The following is a 7,497-nucleotide window of genomic DNA, read 5'->3' as shown; positions in this document are numbered from 1 at the left end:
AGCTACAACCTGGGATCAGGAAGCTGCTGCCAGAACTGTTGGCTCCAGAGCCATGCTATACCTGCGAGGTCATGCCAACAAAATGGAGGCCTCACACTCTGGCAGGTCTTTCCCAATGGTTCCCCATTCAGGTCTCATGTGAAAGCATCAATGTAAAGTGAGAGCACTGCTCAGAGTCAAGATTGTGATAGAGCATGATGGTGAGTAAGGTGGCCTGTAAGTCCACAGACAGTGGTACTACAGCAGAAGCTTGGTGGGAGAATATCTAGATTAAGACCCTATTCCAATGAAGTGAAATCACTGCTTCATCCACGATAGAAGGAACCCAGCATAATCAAACTAACACTAGGTGCCTGGCTGCAGCCTCTGAATTGTGGTACCAAGTCCAGAGATTCAGTGTCAGTTGCCACTGCTGGCAAATTAAGCACCCAATGGTGCCAGGTGCCAGGTCAGCCTTGGAGAGGCTGCCTCACTGTGAGCAGGAGCCCTGAAGCTGTACTGCTCCTCAAGGCCTAGAGTGGCATGGGAGAGCAGCCCAATTTCCTGCCCACTGAAGGGAGTAGAAGTGGCACTGAGGGGCTGATGGACCCTGGAGGGGCCGTGCCAACAGGATAAAGGGGCAGAGTGGGTGGACTGACCACTGGAGGCTGATAGAAAAATAGACATCTCAGCAGATGCCTTCATGGAGCTATGTGCCAGGACCAGGTAGGATGTATTATACCTCAGAAGATGCTAGCATGGGCAATGTCTCCTTTCTGATGTCATGACTCTACAATCCTCTGAGACTTAGATGCCATCCTGGGGAGAAGAAAAGAGAGAAAAAAATCCTAAAGTTGATCGAGTTTAAACCTCAAATACCTGAAAAACCTTGGACCTCACTATGAAAGGTTTCTCGGTCTTAAGGCAGAATGGTGGTTTGAAAAAGAATTGTTATGGGAATACAAAATTACATTCCTTTTTCTGCAACCGTATTAGTAGGCTTGAAAATTTATACCTGTGACAAGTGATTTTCACATATTGAGGTATATGGTTGAGGTGTATGGGGTAACTATTCTGGTTCAAAACTGATTCCACTTGAACTAAAGAAGCCTGACTTACGGCCTATCAAACATACATTGTACGTCCACTTTAACCATTAAAGTAAAGAAGGTACTCTAGTGGGGGCTGGCCCGGTGGCCGACTGGTTAAGTTTGCGTGCTCTGCTTTGGCAGCCCGGGGTTTCGCCGGTTTGGATCCTGGGCACAGACATGGCACTGCTCATCAAGGTATGCTGAGGCGGCATCCCACATGCCACAGCTAGAAGGACCCACAACTAAAAATATACAACTATGTACCGGGGTCGGGGGGGCTTTGGGGAGAAAAAGGAAAAATAAAATCTTTAAAAAAAAAAAGACACTCTTTCAAGATAAGAATGCATACCTCTCCCTCCTACAGCAGTAGTCAGTATCGGTCACACCCTATCAGTAACTCCCTTATTAGTCCCTTTCCCAACCAACATCAGGGTCATGTTGACCTGCTAATTTGCAACTGAACACCTCTGGGAAACTTTGATGAATATGTATCCTGGATGCGTTTAATGTATGCTCTTTGTTCTAAAACTGTATACTATACTGAAAACCATGCTTCTCCGGAATGCTTTTTCCTTTGTTGGAACCGCCTTCCCAGGTTACAATCCTCACCCTGGCTCCAGTAAAACTTACTTTATCTCTGTCTCATCTATAGAATGGTTATTGCTACACAGCGTAAGGCATTGATGCTGTCCTTGAGTTTGTTGACTTGACTACAAATTGCATAGTTTGGTACCGTGGTTGTTAAAAACATGGATTCAGGAGTCAAATTGCCCACATTCAAATCCCAGCTCTGAAGCCTACTAGCTTAGGTAAATTACTTACCACTGTGTGCCTCAGTTTCCCTCTCTATAAAGCAGAGATGATGATGATGATGGTAATAGAACCAAATCCATCAGGTTGTTGTTAGGATTAAATGAGTTAATATGACTGGAGGGTTTAGAACAGTTCCTGGCACATAATGCTATACATTTGCATTATCGGGTGAGGAATGTTTGAAATAGCGGTCTTTTTGAATGATCCCTGAAAGAATTCTGGAAAACTATGTACTTTAAAGCTGACAGTTTCAAGTTGACATCTAAGAGCTTCATCATTTAAATAACTGCAGAGCCAGGCCTGATGGCCTAGTGGTTAAAGTTCAGTGCACTCTACCTTGTCAGCCTTTGTTCAGTTCCCAGGCACGGAACACCACCACTCCTCTGCCAGTAGCCATGCTGTGGCAGCGGCTCACATAGAAGAACTAGAAGAACTTACAACTATCCACATAGCTATGTACCGGGGTTTGAGGGGAAGAAGAAAAAAAAGGAGGGAGATTGGCATGCATGTTAGCATAGGGTGAATCTTCCCCAGGAAGAAATAAATAACTGCAAAGGACATACCCCTGGCATACTATAAACATTAACATTTAGAAATAAAACTATGTCACTTTTTAAAATGTATCTACTAGAATCTACGTGCCATAGAAATTTTATACCCACCTTATCTGCTTAAAACTAATACGTGCACAAGCTCTTCTTAACAGTTGGGAATTTTATCTCATTCTGTTTCTCCTTGAGTTTCATTCTTTCACTCTACCCACAGATTTTTAACCTAATGTAATGAATTTATATGCTTAGAAGTCTCTTATTGATCACCACGCCATATTTCTCTACAGTAAAAATCTGTATTTAATTGGAATTAAAATGTTAAAATTCCCTTTGACTATAAGTGTCTAAGTTATGTTAGACAAGTTTCACACTCTATTTTACAACCTCTTGATTTTTTTCCCCCTTTGGCTGTCGCTGTTGTAACTAGCTACTTTTGGAACTGCATTGCCTTATCTCTTGCTTTTTGCCTCAAGGGCTCTCTGTCATCTCTGTGTGTATGTTAATTTCTCAGGAAATTAACTCCTTTGGGGTAACCCTTGATCAATGGGAGAACCAGTTCAATAGTAAATCCTATTTTGGCTCTCTCTCCTGTGCTTTACTCTTCCCGATCCCCTACTCCTGTTCCCCGGAATCTGTTCCTAAAATAGATGACCTGTACAAAAGGCCCTAAAAAGGGGAACCTAAGTTAAAACATAAGACTTAAAATTTTTCTTCTAAATTCAGTTATCGTTACAAGGGTTATTAGTATGTCAATCAAAACAACAAACATTACAAATGCTGATAATTATTAAACATAAAAAGTAAAATTTTACTGAAAATGCATCTCTTAGTGATGTGACTTTTTAGAAATGTGATTCATGTTATCTGTGGGAAGAATTTTACTTACGGCTAGAATGAAACAGGATTCAGCATTAACTCTATTTTTTATATCAAAAGTCATTCTCTAAATGTTAAAAACTTAATTCTCAAACAGATTCTGAGCACATGCCAAAATTTTAACCCATTAATGAGAACCAGCAAGATGTCAAAACCAATTTAAAGGAGGATACAAGAGACGTACACACATACTGTCAGTGACCAAAAGGAATCCTGAAATAAGATTGCAAAATCAGAGAAAAAACTAGTTAATGACCTAAAGGCAATAAAGCCATAACCTTTGAGGTTCTCTCTCCCTGGGAAGGAAATCATTTGCATCTTATTAGTTTTCTATAAGTTAACATCTAATTCTACATATAGAGTTGTAACACGTCTGTACCCTAGTTAATAGTAAGTAAATCAAACTAAGTTGTATTCTCTTGGAAAGTCAGATACCCCTTTAGGCAGGCTTGTTACATCAGTGCTCTACAATGACATTAAACAATTTTTCCTAACACTAGTTATTACTTTTAGAGATATAAGTGCTGAGAAATGTTCACATAAATAATTACATGGGAATAGAAGGAGTTTTGTTATTGCAATGGCATTAAATTCTTTGAACTCTTACTCAGTTATGCCCAAAAATCACAGTGATCTGACATCAAAAATTTTAAATGATAAATAAGTTGATAATTCAATTAGGTCCTCTTTCAATCACGTTGTAAGCAAAGAGATAGGAAACATCTACCTTGTGAAAGCGTTTGTTACCCACTCATTAGAGTCACTCACTTTCTCAATTTCTGGGAGGTGTACCACAAAGACTTATCAAATACTTGTTAACTATATCTCAGACTTTTTCACTTGCCTTAGAGGTAAATTGCATAATCCAAATTCCTCAGAAAGGACTAAGAAAATCTTTGCCAATAGAATATACTTTCATGAAATGCATTTATCTTATCATGTGCTTTAAGTATATTTTAACCAAACACTTGTCTCATTCAATTTATGGGAAAAGTATTAGATATTACCTAAATGGCCAAGTCAGTCTTTATTGTTAAACCAATCAGCTACATCAGACTTTCTTTCAGAAAGACTTCATTTTGGACAGCTGGAATAGTGTTTTAAAATCAAATGTATTGACATATAAATTACATGCAAGAAAATGCTCACATTTAGTTTATTGTTCATGAGTTTTGACAAATGTATGCACCCATGTAACCATCACAATCAACATTTCCCAGACCACAGAAAGTTCCCTCCTGAGTCATTGCAGTTAATTCCCTCACACTCCCACCCCCAATCTCAGGTAACCACTGATTTGATTTCTCAGACTATAGATGAGTTTTGCCTATTCTAACACTTCATATAAATGTACTCTTTTGGGTCGGTCTATCTTTTCACTCAGCACATTTTTGAGTTTCATCCATGTTGTTGCACGTATCAGTAGTTTGTTCTTTTTTATTCTCAGTAGTATTCCTTTGTATGAATACACCACAATTTATCCATTTATTTGCTGATGAACATTTAGGTTGTTCCCAGTTTTTGAATATTATGAATAAAGGTGCTATGAACATTCTTGTACAAGTTTTTGGTTTCTGTGGACCTCTGTTTCATATAACCCACATAGTCGCATAATCCTGGAATTGCTGGGAAGGACATTCAAGATATTTAACCTTATAAAACACTCCCAACTGCTTTCCTAAGTGCTTGGACCATTTTACATTCCTACCAGCAATATACAAGAGTTCCATCTACATCCCCTGCAACACTTGCTATCATCAGTCTTTTTAATTTTAGCAATTTCAGCAGGAGGGAAATGGTATCTCACACTAGTTTTAATCTGCATTTCTCTGTTGCGTAATAATATCACACATTTTCATGTGCTTATTGGCCATTCATATACTTTCTTTTGTGAAATATTTGTTCAAGTCTTTTGCCCAGAGGCAATATTGTAACTCCATTTTTCAATTTAAATAAACATGTTAACATGAATCTCTATGACAACTATCTTAATTCCAAATTCTAATTCTAAGATTAATTTCAAATTCTAAGAGGTGAAGACTTGTCATGAGTTTGTCACCTGGGTGACTTCAGATTTTTTCCTATACTCTCTTAGGAGGATACTCTCTTAGGCATCTCAGGAGAGATGCCTTCTTTAATAGTAAGTGGGGACTGGAAGAAACCAATTTTCATCACTTTCCACTATTTGTAATATGTCTGAATTCAAAACATCTCCAAATGGTGCAAACTGTCCATTTCTAATGTCAGGTTTTGCTCTTGACAGAACTATGCTTAAGATAGAACTATGTACAAGACAAAAAGCCTTTAATCAAGGAAGCTTAGTACTATTTCAGTTTCCCTTTGTTTGGTACCCCAGAAGTTTTTACATAATAGAGCAATACACTATATCAAAATTCAGGGTAAGAGCTATGCCTTTCTTCTGTAAAGTGGGAAAAGGTGAATAGTGAAAAGGGAGGTGGGAATGAACTATCCTGATGACATTTCCTGCAAATTATTTTTTTAAAATTGTGGTTAAATATATATAGCATAGAATTTACCATTCCAACCACTTTTAAGTGTACAGTTCTGTGGCATTAAGTACATTCACATTGTTGTGTAACCATCACCACTGTCCATCTCCAGAACTTTTTCATCTTTCCCAACTGAAATTCTGTACCCATTAAACGCTAATTCCCCATTCTCCCCTCCCCCAGCCCCTGGCAACCACCATTCTATTTTATCTCTATGAATTTGACTGGTACCTCATATAAGTGGAATTATACAATATTTGTCCTTTTGTGACTGGCTTATTTTACTTCGTATAACGTCTTCAAGGATCATCCATTTTGTAGCATGTGTCAGAATTTCCTTCCTTTTTCAGGGTGAGTAACATTCCATTATATGTATACACCACATTTTGTTTATGCATTCATCCATTGATGGACACTTGAGTTGCTTCCACCTTTTGCCTTTTGTGAAAAACGTTGCTATGAACACGGTTGTGCAAGTATCTATTTGAGTCCCTGCATTCTTTTTTTAATTTTATTTTTCCTTTTTCTCCTCAAAGCCCCTGGTACATAGTTGTGTATATACATATATAATACATATATATGTACATGTATATATACATATACATAAATATATATATATATATTTTTTTTTTTTTTAGTTGTGGGTCCTTCTAGTTCTGGCATGTGGGATGCCGCCTCAGCATGGCTTGATGAGTGGTGCTAAGTCCGTGCCTAGGATCTGAACCAGCAAAACCCTGGGCCACCAAAGTGGAGCACACGAACTTAACCACTCAGCCACAGGGTTGGCCCCTCAATTCTTTTGAGTATACACCCAGAAATGGAATTGCTGGATCTATGTTTAATTTTTTGAGGAATCCTGAAAAATCAATTTTGGGAAAATGAAGATCTGGATATCAATTCACTAAAGTTTCTGTGCTCATGTATCTCTTGTAAAGTCTTCACGTACCCCAGATTGAAAACCGTTGAGTCACACCTTGGAACATAAAGTCATGCGAGGCAATGTATGGTGGGAAAAGCATGAGTCTGGAGTAAGATAGGGGTGATCAGAACCCAATGCTTAGCCTAAAAACTGAGGGCAAGCCACTTCCCTCTCCAAAGTTTCTTTTTCCATAAAATGAGGCTAATAACATCTATCCCATAGGACCATGGATGGGACTTAAAGAGAATGAAAAGAGCCTGCCACAGAGCTTGGCAATTCACTTGAAAGTACACTGTTTTAAGACCTTGGTACACAGGACAGAGGAATAGCCTCTGCCCTAGAGCATGGTGACCTGATCACAGTCACAGATGTGCAAACAGGTAACTACAATACAATGTGGTGCAGGGTCAAGACAGGTGTACTGGGGGAGAGGAGCATTTTATCGCCATAATTAATGTCAGGAAAGTCTCTGGAAGAGGTGGTTCAAAATGTGAATGCGTAAAAAGAAAAGACGTTTTAGGCAGAGGAAGCAAACTTTCTTTGTGTGAACAAAGACACAAGGAATAGAAGAACATGCTGTGAGGGGTGACGAAGCAATCTGGTGTCACCACAACACAAAATGCAAAGACGTGAATGGGAACAAATGACGTTGAAGAAGTAAGCGGCTCCCTAAAAGGCCACGGTAAAGATCTTGACTTTATCCTGTGCCTTGGTTTCCTCATATGCTTCAAACTCTTCTTCTATGAAATGGGAATTCT

This window comes from Equus caballus, chromosome 2 (assembly GCF_041296265.1).
Source record: "Equus caballus isolate H_3958 breed thoroughbred chromosome 2, TB-T2T, whole genome shotgun sequence".
NCBI lineage: Eukaryota > Metazoa > Chordata > Mammalia > Perissodactyla > Equidae > Equus > Equus caballus.
Note: the sequence above shows the minus strand (reverse complement) of the source record.